This window comes from Oncorhynchus mykiss, chromosome 10 (genome assembly GCF_013265735.2).
Source record: "Oncorhynchus mykiss isolate Arlee chromosome 10, USDA_OmykA_1.1, whole genome shotgun sequence".
NCBI lineage: Eukaryota > Metazoa > Chordata > Actinopteri > Salmoniformes > Salmonidae > Oncorhynchus > Oncorhynchus mykiss.
The window spans coordinates 71,578,459-71,595,151 of record NC_048574.1 but is presented as its reverse complement, the minus strand read 5'-3'; positions in this window follow the sequence as shown (position 1 = coordinate 71,595,151).

The following is a 16,693-nucleotide window of genomic DNA, read 5'->3' as shown; positions in this document are numbered from 1 at the left end:
TCTCACCATTACCAATAATAGTGGAGATTAGCATTTTATATCATACCCCCAAGACATGCTAACCTCTCACCATTACCAATAATAGAGAAGGTTAGCATTTTATATCATACCCCCAAGACATGATAACCTCTCACCATTTCCAATAATAGGGGAGGTTAGCATTTTATATCATAGCCCCAAGACATGCTAACCTCTCACCATTACCAATAATAGGGGGTTAGCATTTTTGGGGGGTATGATATTTATACCTCTGTAACTTCCTCACTCATCATTATTCACAATTAATTCATGATTGTCTTTAATCATGGTATTCTATTCTTATTTACAATAAAAATGACTCCAAAGTTACACAATACATTATTTACCATTAATTACTATTACATTTCCATTTTAGTCATTTAGCAGACTTACAATTAGAGCATTCATCTTAACATACAGTGACTTCAGAAAGAATTCACACCCCTAGACTTTCACACATTTTGTTGTAATACAGACTGAATTTAAAATGCAGTAAATATGTTTTTCTCTCACTCAACTACACAAACTACCCCATATTTTTAGAAATGTTTGCAAATGTATTGAAAATGAAATATAATATAGATTTTACATAAGTATTCACATCCCTAAGTCGATACTTTGTAGAAGCACATTTGGCAGTGATAACAGCTGTGAGTATTTCCTGGTAAATCTCTAGGAGCTTTCCACACCTGGATTGTGCAACGTGACCATTATTCTTTTCAAAATTCTTTAAGTTTGTCAAATTGGTTGTTGATCATTGCTAGACAACCATTTTCAGGTCTTGCCATAGATTTTCAAGTAGATTTAAGTCAAAATTGTAACTTGGCCACTCAGGAACATTCACTGATTTCTTGGTAAGAAACTTGAGTGTATATTTGGCCTTGTGTTTTAGGTTATTGTCCTGCTGAAAGGTGAATTAATCTCCCAGTGTCTGGCAGAAAGCAGACTGAACCAGATTTTCCTCTAGGATTTTTCCTGTGTTGAGCTCAAATCAGTTTGTTTTTTTCTTCTGAAAAACACCCCAGTCCTTAACGATTACTAACATACCTTGACATACTGTGTGATAATAAAACTCTTTATCAGTCAACCATAATGGATTAGAAACACTGGCCACAACGTGACTCCCACCAGCCTTAGTTTGATAATATAATACATGATATGACTCCCACCAGCCTTAGTGTGATAATATAATACATGATATGACTCCCACCAGTCTTAGTGTGATAATATAATACATGATATGACTCCCACCAGTCTTAGTGTGATAATATAATACATGATATGACTCCCACCGGTCTTAGTGTGATAATATAATACATGATATGACTCCCACCAGTGTGAATTCACAGGTTAACAATTTTGTATCTGCTAAAATAAATTGGGATCCTGTTAATTGACATATACACTACATATATCCTGACTGAGTTTACAGCACCCCCAGCCTTCAAATGGAGAGCACATTATGGCTCTCACTCTGTGACTGGTGGTGTGGGGGGAAGTTGCCCCTAGACACTGATCTTTGATCGGATTTGCATTTCCACCACAAATGGTTAAGGTCAGGATTGGTGGAGAAAGACCTGATCCTAGGTCTGTACCTAGGGGAATCTTCCCCCCGGAGTGTGACCGGCCACCAATGGCCATACAGGGATCTTTCTACCTGTGCTGTCTGTGAAGAGTTACTCAGAATGAAAAAGCAGAAGTTCTGAAAATATCCATATTTTCAGTTTGACAGATAAAAGAGAAAATTCACGTTTTATGACAAAAAGTTCATATTTCCACCCTGTCTTTTAGTACAACATCACATATACATACCAGTTACATCTAATGACACAACTCTCTCTGCACTGATTCCACTGTTCCACATGACATCTACCTACATTAACTATTTATTATACAACTCTACAGCTCTACTCTATTCCACAGGAGGAGAGAAAGCATCAAACAGATCCTTAGATACAGGGACAGAGTCAAAGGTGGCCCTCTGGTGGACGTAGTACTAACTACAGGTACAGCTGTAGTGTTGGTGACAGAGACCTGGGTGGATGTAGTACTAATTACAGGTACAGCTGTAGTGTTGGTGACTGAGACCTGGGTGGATGTAGCACTAACTACAGGTACATCTGTAGTGTTGGTGACAGAGACCTGGGTGGATGTAGTACTAACTACAGGTACAGCTGTAGTGTTGGTGACAGAGACCTGGGTGGATGTAATACTAACTACAGGTACAGCTGTAGTGTTGGTGACAGAGACCTGGGTGGATGTAGTACTAACTACAGGTACAGCTGTAGTGTTGGTGACAGAGACCTGGGTGGATGTAGTACTAACTACAGGTACAGCTGTAGTGTTGGTGACAGAGACCTGGGTGGATGTAGTACTAACTACAGGTACAGCTGTAGTGTTGGTGACAGAGACATGGGTGGATGTAGTACTAACTACAGGTACAGCTGTAGTGTTGGTGACTGAGACCTGGGTGGATGTAGCACTAACTACAGGTACAGCTGTAGTGTTGGTGACAGAGACCTGGGTGGATGTAATACTAACTACAGGTACAGCTGTAGTGTTGGTGACAGAGACCTGGGTGGATGTAGCACTAACTACAGGTACAGCTGTAGTGTTGGTGATAGAGACCTGGGCCCGGTTTCCCAATAGCATTTTAAAGCTAAATTAATCTGAGAAAAGTAGGATCCAATGGTTGAAACGATGGACTTAGACTTAAGATGCTTTTGGGAAACCAGGCCCTGGGCTGTAGAGCTCACAACCACCCCCACAGAGTCCTTCACTGAGCCCAGACACACACCCACGTTGCCTGACCTGTCCACTACCAACAGCTCTACCTTCTTTGAACAGCAGGTGAAGCTGTAGTCCAACCTGGTCGCATTCTTGGACCTGGGGCCCACTGCCCTAGATGTGTTGAGGGTCCCATTGCCCTGGTATAGGCTGATGCAGATGATTCCTGTTCCTTTGACACAGTCAGTGAGGTTGGCAGAGAGCTGCCAGTTTGAGGAGCTGCATGCTAACAGACAGTCAGAGGTGACCACTGAGGTATAATAACAACAGTTTGAGGAGCTGCATGCTAACAGACAGTCAGAGGTGACCACTGAGGTATAATAAGAACAGTTTGAGGAGCTACATGCTAACAGACAGTCAGAGGAGACCACTGAGGTATAATAACAACAGTTTGAGGAGCTGCATGCTAACAGACAGTCAGAGGAGACCACTGAGGTATAATAACAACAGTTTGAGGAGCTGCATGCTAACAGACAGTCAGAGGAGACCACTGAGATATAATAACAACAGTTTGAGGAGCTGCATGCTAACAGACAGTCAGAGGAGACCACTGAGGTATAATAACAACAGTTTGAGGAGCTGCATGCTAACAGACAGTCAGAGGAGACCACTGAGGTATAATAACAACAGTTTGAGGAGCTGCATGCTAACAGACAGTCAGGGGAGACCACTGAGGTATAATAACAACAGTCTGAGGAGCTGCATGCTAACAGACAGTCAGAGGAGACCGCTGAGGTATAATAAGAACTGGAGACTGTGTCCAAGATGTTGTTGTTTTCAAGGTAATCACGTTCACATACGCAGATTCATGGACGTCTATATCTGGGTTGCATCCGGTTTACACAGCCCAACATCACATGCTCACTAGCACTCAGTGGGTATAGGGAGCAGAGCAAGGCTCTCCAGAGGGTGGTACGGTCTGCCCAATGCATTTACCGGGGGCACACTGCCTGCGCTCCAGGACACCTACATCACCCATTGTCACAGGAAAGCCAAAAGATGAGCAAGGACATCAACCACCCTGTTCATGTTCACCCCGCTATCATCCAGAACGCGTGGTACTTTACAGGTGCATCAAAGCTGGGACCGAGAGACTGAAAAACAGCTGCTATCTCAAGGCCATCACTGTTAAATAGCCATCACTAGCCTGGTACCACCCGGCAACTCAACCCTGCACCTTTGAGTTGCTGCCCTATATACATAGACATGGAATCACTGGCCACTTTAATAATGGAACACTAGTCACTTTAATAATGTTTACATACTGCTTTTCTCATCTCATATTTATATACTGTATTCTATTCTACTGTATTTTAGTCAATGCTACTATGACATTGCTCGTTCTAATATTTATACTGTATATTTCTTAATTCCATTCTTTTACTTTTAGATGTGTGTATGGTTGTGTATTGTTACTGCACTGTTGGAGCTAAGAATTGGCTTCCTATTTCACAACAAAGCATCCTTCACTCATGCTGCCAAACATACCCTTGTAAAACTGACCATCCTACCAATCCTCGATTTCGGCAATGTCATTTGCAAAATAGCCTCCAACAAACTACTCAACAAATTGGATGCAGTCTATCACAGTGCCATCCGTTTTGTCACCAAAGCCCCATATACTACCCACCATTGCGACCTGTACGCTCTCGTTGGCTGGCCCTCACTTCATACTCGTCGCCAAACCCACTGGCTCCATGTCATCTACAAGAGATAGGCTCCAGGAGATAGGCTCCTGCTCCCACAAGCCAAGACTTGTGCAAGGCTTCCATAGAGATAGATAGAGGACTCATCGTGGATATAACACATTTTAGGATGCACATTGCCATTGTTATTGGACATTGCCATCATCCGACATTTGAATGTAGTCAAGTAGTCAACTGGGTGGGGATTCCAATGGGTTGTAGCCTCAATGGCTCTGCCTATGCTGTCACAAACACTATAATGGCACTGATATCTATCTCTATGAAGGCTACTTAGTTACCTTGGCTGTGTGCTCTCACACACCTTTACAAGTCTGTCTAATTAGAAAGCCACGCCCCCAGGCAGCAATGCCATATGGGGATTGAGGTTTTTGTGGTAGTATTTAGGACTTAATGCTGTTGATGCTCCACAGCGTAATGAAGCAGGTTGTTGAAATGCTTGTAAAATGTGACGGCAGCGTGTCAGATGTGTGGCTCACCACCTGAATACCACTGGACCTCTTTGTGGCTTTGGCATCTCATCAGACCATTACAGCTCTCACAGATATGGGCCCGGTTTCACAAGAGCATCTTAAGGCTACGTTTATGGTTAGAACCATAGGAGGAACTTAGCGTTAAGATGCTTTTGGGAAACCGGGCGCTGTTCTGTGACGGCCAAGTGGTGGGTGGATGTTGGTGTTAGGGCTAGCTCCATAGCTGTGGCTTTGCAATGGGTTGCTTGCCCAGTGGTGATTTAATAAAAGTAAGAGAAGAGTGTCTCAATAGTAGGAGAGCAGATTTAGGATCAGGTTTGCCATTTACTGTAGATCACCACAAATAAGATTACCTGGACAGAGGGGACCTGATCCTAGATCAGAACTCTTACTATAGGATGGTTGATACATATGGGTGTATCTGCCTACCTTTACAAATAGAAGACAGGGGAAATGTCATTTTTTGTTCTGCAATTGAGATGTCCAAAACTCACGCAACATTCAATTCTTGATTGGCTCTTTAGTGCAGTAGCCACTAGCTTGGACGACGTAGAGGCTGGTGTTAGCAAGACTGTGTAGCAAAAAGAAAAAACAGGAGAGAAATTCCAAGGTCAGTCAATAATTATAGGCTATTTGCTACAAAAACCTGACTGCGGCATTAAAACAGACTACTTATTATTGAGACTACTCACTATCAGTCATTTTCTCAGACACAAGCTTTCAAATCAAATTATATTTGACACGTGCCGAATACAACAGGTGTAGACATTTCAGTGAAAGGCTAATTTACAAGCCCTGAACCAACAATGGCATTTTTTAAAAATAAGTAAAGAGTCAAGAAAAGTATTTACTAAATAAACAAAAGTTTAAAAAATAGAAGAGCAACAATAAAATAACAATCACAAGGCTATATACAGGGGATACAGGTACAGCGTCAATGTGCAGGGCTACAGTTTAGTCGAGGTAGTTGAGGTAATATGCACATGTAGGTAGGGGTAAAGCGACTATGCATAGATAATAAATAGCGAGTTGCAGCAGCGTAAAAAAAGGGGTGGGAATCAATGAAAATAGTCCGAGTAGCCATTTGATTAGCTGTTCAGGAGTCTTGTGGGTATGGCTTGTGGGTAGAAGCTGTTAAGAAGCCTTTTGGACCTACACTTGGCACTCCAGTATCGCTTTCCGTGCGGTAGCATAGAGAACAGTATATGACTAGGTTGGCAATTTTTAGGACCTTCCTCTGACACCGCCTGGTGTAGAGGTCCTGGATGGCAGGAAGCTTGGCTCCAGTGATGTACTGGGCCGTACGCATTACCCTCTGTAGCACCTTGCGGTCAGAGGCCGAGCAGTTGCCATACTAGGTAGTGATGCAACCATGCTCTCGATGGTGCAGCTGTAGGAATTTTTGAGGATCTGAGGACCCATGACAAATCTTTTTGGGGGTTAGCACCTCACACCCTGTTGTAAATCAAGGACAGAACCTTCAGCATCTCTCTCTCCAATCTTCACTAGAGGAATATGCCTTTGTTTCACATACTTTTTCCTACCAAAACGCTAACATGTTCTAAAGCGAATACTGGAACAATGTTTCTAACATAGAATGTGGGGAATGGTCAAAAGCGGTCTAAAGAAGATTGTCATATTGTGTGTTATTTTGTGATGTCATAAAAAATGTTATAAAGGAAATACTGTAACTTGAAAAGTATACACACTACATGTACGAAATGTCCTTCCTCTGCGTTGCGCATGCTACATGAAACCTGATGAAAGTGTTTTTGTTAAGAGAGGGTTGTGATTTTAGAAACTATAAGAGGAAATGAACTGTGCACAGTAAGTAGTCACCGCCCCCTTGAGTGTGGTCAGAGAGCGTGTCAGCCTGACGAAACCGCCCCTTTTGAACAAACTGTGTAAAATGATGGGTTAAGAATTAACATATCAGACCAGAGAGACATAGAGCTGCAGATCACGTTTAAAGTGGTTTGAACTCTGAATCTCAACACGAGGTAGAGACGATAAAGTCACCTCCTGGACAATCACTGGTACGGCTGATTAGCTGTCCTTCGTAAAGTATCTAGAAAAGTGAATTACAGTAGAACCATACTACTACTACTCAAAACCACCATAGAACGCTACTCTCGTCACCCCACTGGTAACCATCGACACGGCTGGCTAGCCTATCTTCAAAGAAGCATCTTCCAGAGCGAATGGAAGTAGAATCAACTCTGCAGTTCTGTTCAGGACTACACGACAAGTCACCGTATACCGGGCGACTGCAGAGGAGAACAACAGTAGAAGACGGGTGGGGACCCGTTTTGGACAATCATAGCTTTACAAACATATTCCAGTCTGTGATAGCAAAACAGTCCTGTAGCTTAGCATCTGCGTCATCTGACCACTTCCGAATTGAGCGAGTCACTGGTACTTCCTGCTTTAGTTTTTGCTTCTAAAAGTTTATTCCCCTCTGGTTGCACGTGTAACATGCTGGTAGAAACTTGGTGAAACGGATTTCCCTGCATTAAAGTCCCCGGCCACTAGGAGTGTCGCCTCTGGATGAGCATTTTCTTGTTTGCTTATGGCTTTATACAGCTCGTTGAGTGCGGTCTTAGTGCCAGCATCGGTTTGTGGTGGTAAATAATATATTTTTTAAATGTAACCTTTATTTAACTAGGCAAGTCAGTTAAGAACAAATTCTTATTTAGAATGACTGCCTACCCCGGACAACGCTGGGCCAACTGTGCACCGCCCTATGGACTCCCAATCATGGCCAGATGTGAAGCTGCCTGGATTTAAACTATGTACTGCAGTGACGCCCATATGACATTGCTGCCTGGATTCAAACTAGGTACTGCAGCCTCTTGCACTGAGATGTAGTGCCTTAGACCACTGCGCCACTCGGGAGGCCAATATAGAGAGCTATGAAAAATAAAGATAAACTCCCTTGGTAAATAGTGTGATCTACAGTTTACCATGAGATACTCTACCTCAGGGGAGAAAAACCTTGAGACTTCCTTAATATTTGATTTTGCGCACCAGCTATTATTGACAAATAGACATAGACCGCCACACCTTGTCTTACCGGAGGCAGCTGTTCTGTCTTGCTGATGCACGGAAAAACCAGCCAACCTTATATTGTCCATGTCATCGTTCAGCCACAACTTGGTGAAACTGTTTTAAGGACAGTCTTGGTAGGACAGTCTTGAACGGAGCTCATCCAGTGTATTCTCCAATGATTACACGTTGGCCAATAGGACGGATGGTAGAGGTGGGTTACCTGCTCGCCGACAAGTCTAACAAGGCACCCGGACCTGCGTCCTCTGTATAGGCATTGTTTCTTCATGCAAATGCTGGGATTTGGGCCTGGTCCGGTGTCTGGAGTACATCCTTCGCAACCGACTCGTTAAAGAAAAATCTTTGTCCAGTTCGAGGTGAGTAATCATTGTTCTGATATCCAGAAGCTCTTTTCGGGTCATAAGAGATGGTGGCAGAAACATTATGTACAAAATAAGTTACAAACTACATGAAAAAACACACAAAATAGCACAATTGATTAGGAGCCTGTCACGCCCTGATCTGTTTCACCTGTCTCCACCTCCCTCCAGGTGTCACCCATCTTCCCCATTATCCCCTGTGTATTTATACCTGTGTTCTCTGTTTGTCTGTGGCCAGTTTGTCTTGTTTGTCAAGCTTACCAGCGTTCGTCCTGTCAGCTCCTGTTTTTTCCCAGTCTCTCTTTTTCTCGTCCTCCTGGTTTTTGACCCTTGCCTGTCCTGACCCTGTACCCGCCCTCCTGACCATTCTGCCCGTCCCTGACCCTGCCTGCTGTCCAGTACCTTGCTACTACTCTGGATTATCGACCCTTGCCTGTCCTGACCCTGTACCCGCCCTCCTGACCATTCTGCCCATCCCTGACCCTGCCTGCCGTCCAGTACCTTGCTACTACTCTGGATCATCGACCCTTGCCTGCCGTGACCTGTCGTAATGACATTGTTACTTCACACAGTCTGCACTTGGTTCTTACCTTGATTCCTGATAGAGCCCGTAAAAAGGCAGCCATCTCCTCCGGCGCCGTTCTCATCCATGTTCAATGCTGTGCAAGCAAATAAAAACCTGCACCTAGACTAGTGTTGGTGCAGCACTTTGCAACATTTATTTCCACACAAAATCCACAGTTTGTTTCATAATAATCATTGTGGACGACCAAGTCCAATATGGTAAAAACCAGGACCTGTAGGTGAGAGAGTGACATACATATTCAACCTAATACGCAATGAAGCATCTGAAAAATCACTGGTTGAGATAGGAAAGAACCAAGTCAACAACGTCAGTACAGAGTACAGCTGTAGCATGTGTTACACCGAGAGATGGATTAGAAATCACCATGTCATTAGTCTGTATATTTGCTACACACAGGGAATACAGAATGAACCAATGAGATATTCATAATGTCACGTCTCTGAAAAAGGGGCTGAGACTGGTCAACAGACAATAGCAACAAATTAACAAATATCACCATCAATAAGCGTTAAGCTTTAGGAAGCCTATTATAATCAATATCTTTATCATTAATATGTTTATTATAATCAATACCTTCATCATTAATATGTTTATTATAATCAATACCTTCATCATTAATATGTTTCTTATAATCAATACCTTCATCATGAATATGGTTATTATAATCAATAGCTTTATCATTAATATGTTTATTATAATCAATACCTTCATCATGAATATGTTTATTATAATCAATAGCTGCAATGATGATACATACAGTTACACTGGTGACAGTGCTGTCAACCTTCTCTCTCAGAATCAAACATGCATGATAGACAGAAGAGACAGAATTGCAATTACTTGTACAGTAGCATACCCTCAAGGAATACACATTGTTCAATATAATTAACTAACAGTCACATAGTTGCTATAGCTACATGTATATCACATAGTTGCTATAGCTACATGTATATCACATAGTTGCTATGGCTTCATGAACCCTGAGTGTACAAAACATGATGAACACCTGCTCTTTCCATGACAAAGACTGACCAGGTGAATTCAGGTGAGCCAATTGAGACATGGATTGTGTACAGTGCCTTGCGAAAGTATTCGGCCCCCTTGAACTTTGCGACCTTTTGCCACATTTCAGGCTTCAAACATAAAGATATAAAAGTGTATTTTTTTGTGAAGAATCAACAACAAGTGGGACACAATCATGAAGTGGAACGACATTTATTGGATATTTCAAACTTTTTTAACAAATCAAAAACTGAAAAATTGGGCGTGCAAAATTATTCAGCCCCCTTAAGTTAATACTTTGTAGCGCCACCTTTTGCTGCGATTACAGCTGTAAGTCGCTTGGGGTATGCCTCTATCAGTTTTGCATATCGAGAGACTGAACATTTTTCCCATTCCTCCTTGCAAAACAGCTCGAGCTCAGTGAGGTTGGATGGAGAGCATTTGTGAACAGCAGTTTTCAGTTCTTTCCACAGATTCTCGATTGGATTCAGGTCTGGACTTTGACTTGGCCATTCTAACACCTGGATATGTTTATTTTTGAACCATTCCATTGTAGATTTTGCTTTAAGTTTTGGATCATTGTCTTGTTGGAAGACAAATCTCCATCCCAGTCTCAGGTCTTTTGCAGACTCCATCAGGTTTTCTTCCAGAATGGTCCTGTATTTGGCTCCATCCATCTTCCCATCAATTTTAACCATCTTCCCTGTCCCTGCTGAAGAAAAGCAGGCCCAAACCATGATGCTGCCACCACCATGTTTGACAGTGGGGATGGTGTGTTCAGCTGTATTGCTTTTACGCCAAACATAACGTTTTGCATTGTTGCCAAAAAGTTCAATTTTGGTTTCATCTGACCAGAGCACCTTCTTCCACATGTTTGGTGTGTCTCCCAGGTGGCTTGTGGCAAACTTTAAACAACACTTTTTATGGATATCTTTAAGAAATGGCTTTCTTCTTGCCACTCTTCCATAAAGGCCAGATTTGTGCAATATACCACTGATTGTTGTCCTATGGACAGAGTCTCCCACCTCAGCTGTAGATCTCTGCAGTTCATCCAGAGTGATCATGGGCCTCTTGGCTGCATCTCTGATCAGTCTTCTCCTTGTATGAGCTGAAAGTTTAGAGGGACGGCCAGGTCTTGGTAGATTTGCAGTGGTCTGATACTCCTTCCATTTCAATATTATCGCTTGCACAGTGCTCCTTGGGATGTTTAAAGCTTGGGAAATCTTTTTGTATCCAAATCCGGCTTTAAACTTCTTCACAACAGTATCTCGGACCTGCCTGGTGTGTTCCTTGTTTTTCATGATGCTCTCTGCGCTTTTAACGGACCTCTGAGACTATCACAGTGCAGGTGCATTTATACAGAGACTTGATTACACACAGGTGGATTGTATTTATCATCATTAGTCATTTAGGTCAACATTGGATCATTCAGAGATCTTCACTGAACTTCGGGAGAGAGTTTGCTGCACTGAAAGTAAAGGGGCTGAATAATTTTGCACGCCCAATTTTTCAGTTTTTGATTTGTTAAAAAAGTTTGAAATATCCAATAAATGTCGTTCCACTTCATGATTGTGTCCCACTTGTTGTTGATTCTTCACAAAAAAATACAGTTTTATATCTTTATGTTTGAAGCCTGAAATGTGGCAAAAGGTCGCAAAGTTCAAGGGGGCCGAATACTTTCGCAAGGCACTGTATGTATACCATTTAGAGATTGAATGGGCAAGACAAAAGATTGAAGTACCTTTGAACAGGGTATGGTAGTAGGTGCCAGACACAACGCTGTTGGGTTTTTCACGCTCAACAGTTCCCTGTGTGTATTAAGAACGGTCCACCACCCAAAGGACATCCAGCCAACTTGACACAACTGTGGGAAGCATTGGAGTTAACATAGGAGGGGACTCAATATTATGAAGGTGTTCTTAATGTTTTGTACTCTCAGTGTATATCACATACAGTTGAAGTCGGAAGTTTACATACACCTTAGCCAAATACATTTAAACTCAGTTTTTCACAATTCCTGACATTTAATCGTAGTAAGAATTGCCTGTTTAAGGTCAGTTAGGATCACCACTTTATTTTAAGAATGTGAAATGTCAGAATAATAGTAGAGAAAATGATTTATTATATTTCATCACATTCCCAGTGGGTCAGAAGTTTACATACACTCAATTAATATTTGGTAGCATTGTCTTTAAATTGTTTAACTTGGGTCAAACATTTCGGGTAGCCTTCCACAAGTTTCCCACAATAAGTTAGGTGAATTGTGGCCCATTCCTCTTGACAGAGCTGGTGTAACTGAGTCAGGTTTGTAGTCCTCCTTACTCGCACACGATTTTTCAGTTCTGCCCACAAATGTTCTATGGAGTTGAAGTCAGGGTTTTGTGATGGCCACTCCAATACCTTGACTTTGTTGTCCTTAAGACATTTTTCCACAACTTTGGGAGCATGCTTGGGGTCATTGTCCATTTGGAAGACCCATTTGTGACCAACCTTTAACTTCCTGACTTATGTCTTGTGATGTTGCTTCAATATAATTGTAGTTCCTCATGATGCCATCTATTTTGTGAAGTGCACCAGTCCCTCCTGCAGCAAAGCACCCCCACAACATGATGCTGCCACCCCCGTGCTTCATAGTTGGGATGGTGTTCTTCGGCTTGCAAGCCTCCCCCTTTCCCTCCAAACATAACGATGGTCAATATGGCCAAACAGTTCTATTTTTGTTTCATCAGACCAGAGGACATTTCTCCAAAAAGTACGATCTTTGTCCCCATGTGCAGTTGCAGTCTGGCTTTTTTTATGGCGGTTTTGGAGCAATGGCTTCTTCCTTGCTGAGTGGCCTTTCAGGTTATGTCGATATAGGACTCGTTTTACTGTGGATATAGATACTTTTGTACCGGTTTCCCCCAGGATCATCACAAGGTCCTTTGCTGTTGTTCTTGGATTGATTTGCACTTTTCGCACCATAATACGTTCATCTCTAGGAGACAGAAAGCGTCTCCTTCCTGAGCGGTATGACGGCTGCGTGGTCCCATGATGTTAATACTTGCGTACTATTGTTTGTACAGATGAACGTGGTACCTTCAGGTGTTTGGAAATTGCTACCAAGGATGAACCAGAATTGTGGAGGTCTACATGTCTTTTCTGAGGTCTTGGCTGATTTCTTTTGATTTTCTCATGATGTCAAGAAAAGAGACACTGAATTTGAAAGTAGGCCTTGAAATACATCCACAGGTACACCTCTAATTGACTCAAGGCTGTCAATTAGCCTATCAGAAGCTTGTAAAGCCATGACATCATTTTCTGGAATTTTCCAAGCTCTTTAAAGGCACAGTCAACTTAGTGTATGTAAACTTCTGACCCACTGGAATTGTGATACAGTGAATTATACGTGAAATAATCTATCTGTAAACAATTGTTGGAAAAATTACTTGTGTCATGCACAGAGTAAATGTCCTAACCGACTTGCCAAAACTATAGTTTGTTAACAAGAAATTTGTAGAGTGGTTGAAAAACGAGTTTTAATGACTCTAACCTAAGTGTATGTAAACTTCCGACTTCAACTGTAGTTGCTAAAGCCTGCTGTCAGTCAATGGCAGGATAGTGCAGCATCCATATTAGGAAGTCGGTGAAACATGAGACATTCTTCCCTGCCTGGAGCAAAACCAACAGTCTTAAGACATCCTGGCCCAACAGTGTCATATTCATTATATACCAAGTGGTAGAAAATGGACTGAAACAGAGAAGGTCTTCCTTATTTTGGCCAATAAGAAACACTTGTCGCCCCCCCATTGCAAAACATTTTGCTACGGTGCGCCCTAATGAATATGACCCAGATTTCCATAAAATGAACTTGGCACTACTGTACCAATGCTTCTAATTAAATTCTCAGGGTATACAAAATAAAGGTAGTAGCTAGTAGTACAAATATAGAGGAGGCTATATAGTATCAGAAAAACAGGGTCAACATCCAATCGCAGTCATAATAACTAGGCGAGGTAACATTTTTGCCTTGGCCTATAGGGACTGGGCGGGGGGGGGGGGGGGGGAGCATAGCCTGGTTCCAGATCTGAGAAGACAGCACAAACAGATAGGGGACCAGGCTAGAAGAAGCATACTGTTCATAGGAAACAACTGGCAGCTGACAAGGCAAAATAAATGGTCATAGTCACAAAAGGAGCTGCTCTGAGGTCAGCTTTGCTTCCCAATGGTCAAGATTAGGAGTGGGGGTCGAGTCAGCTGGTCTGAGACCTGTAGTTAAAGGGTACCTTTGAAACAGACATGGTTCTTATTAAAATGAAGTTTCACAAGTCATTGATCACTATCGACAGGTAAATGTTGTCATTATAACAGGTTTACAACTTGATTACAACCAGTTTTCAACCTATAATGATCAGAGGAAGGGGTAACAGTTAATGCCATTCTATTGCTAAACATGTACCTTTTCTTTTGCACGTCTCGGATTTCATAGTTGTACTGTGAGTATCTTTAAAAAAGAGACTGCTGAAGTAGTACTGCTGAACATGGGTTTCATAGTTGTACTGTGAGTATCTTTAAAAAAGAGACTGCTGAAATAGTACTGCTGAACATGGGTTTGGGTATACGACTAGAAGACAACCACACATAGGACAGTACTACATGACAGAGGAGAACCCAAATACTTAGTCATGAAAAACAGCCTCTCCCTCAGCAAGACACAGATGAGCAATGAGCCCACTGGCTGTTCATGTTATCTCTCTCTCTCTCTCTCTCTCTCTCTCTCTCTGTCTCTCTCTCTCGCTCTCTCTCTCTCTCGCTCTCTCTCCCCCTCTCTCTCTCTTTATCGCTCTCTCTCCCCCCTCTCCTTCTCTCTCCCCCCTTTCTCTCCCTCTCTCTCTTTCCCCCCCTCTCTCTCTCCCTCTCTTTCTTTCTCTCTCCCCCCCTCTTACCACCCCTCTCCCACTCTCTCTTGCTCTCTCCCCCCTCTATCGCCCTTTTCTCTCCCTCTCTCTCTCCACCCCTCTCTCTCTTGTTCTCTCCCCATCTCTCTCCCTCCCCCGTCTCCCCCCCACCACTCTCAGCTATGCGGCTGACCGACGTGATGACATGACATCATGCTTTGTGATAGTCTCTGAGTCCCACCGTTCACACGTACACAATGTTTCCTTTAACCATACAGGATGTCTGAACATGGAAATCTGGTATTAAAAAAAACATTTTCCCAGAAATGTCCACCCAGGTGAATGAGCCAGTGGGAGCGAGTGACTCATCAGCAATAACTGTAATTATACATAAGCTGCCGAATAAGAGATTTACACAAACACACACCCATGCACACACACATAAACACACACACATGCACACATAGTGGTGAAAGAGAGATGTAGAAAATGAAATGCAAGGATCATCTCCTGTCTGTGGTTGTTGTCACACTAAGAGTTAACATGCTATTCCTCCAGCCCAGATAACAAGATCTCCATCATCACCTTGATGCTAGTCGCAGAGAATAGTCCAACTGGTTACAGTGTTAAAATCAATCTACTGTAGCTTTGAGCCAATCTAGAGGTCAATAGCTTTGAAGTCAGGCTTGGGTCTCAAACAAGACTCAGTACATGGGAAATCCATGGTAACCATTCCTACAGTATGAAGCCACTGCTTGTTACCAGAGAAACTAAATGTAGCCTTCAGAAAACTATATATGTGACAATAACAACAACATGAAATGAAAGCTGTGATTTGTCTCATTTTCACACTACGCCTGTTCAGCACAATAACATTCGGCAGTATATTTTGATCGCTGTTTAAAGTGACTCATTCTGTAATTGACTAGTGAGTACTCAATCTGTAACAATCCTTAGGCGATTATGGTAAAATGGTTCTGTTGAATTAAAAAATAAATGATTCATGATTATTAAAAATGAACATAAACACACAACAGCAAAGCACACGAGAGAAAGCCCTGACACGGTTCCAGTTTGAAAAGCTCACAAAACAACTCCTCCATTCGCTCTAGGTCTAGGACAATATGGGAGAGGGCACTATTTACGATGAAACAGTCTAGATCACGACAAAAGGGGCACTTCAATACAGATGACGAAAATCAAGTGCAATGCCTTGAAATCAAAGCTGTAACTTCTGATAATAACAGTCCTTCGTCCAGTTAGCACTTCATTTCCAGTTAAAATGTTCCATTTCACTTCCTTTGCTTGGTGTTGCTAATATGCAAATGATTACATTCAATATCATAGGTGAAGGTTTAAAGTTAGAGTTAGGCTGTTGAATGAGCAATTGAGCAGATAAGGAAACTCCATCGCAAGAGGACAGAGAAAAGATGGCGTAGATTGGGTAGAGAGCACACTAAGATCAGTTCACATGGTACATAGTTCTAAACCTTGGGAGAAATACACACCACAATTCCTCTTTTGAAATGTCAGAATAGGACAAAGTCTGGATGTGTACCATCAGCTAACAGTGAAACAGCACTAGAATAGGTATCAGAAAACCAATGCAAAGTCTTGGCGTGTTGTAACTGTACACACCACCTCTTTCTCAGTGTTCATATTCTTGTCACTGACCACTCAGAATCCAACGGACAGTCAGACAGTCTTGGAGTGATTTCAATGGCTCTTGTCCATCGTCATAATCAATGATATGTCATTATTGCCTTGCAGATTGCCGATCGTCCGAGCAGCAGCGCAACAACAGGTCAATGTGAGTGTCAGA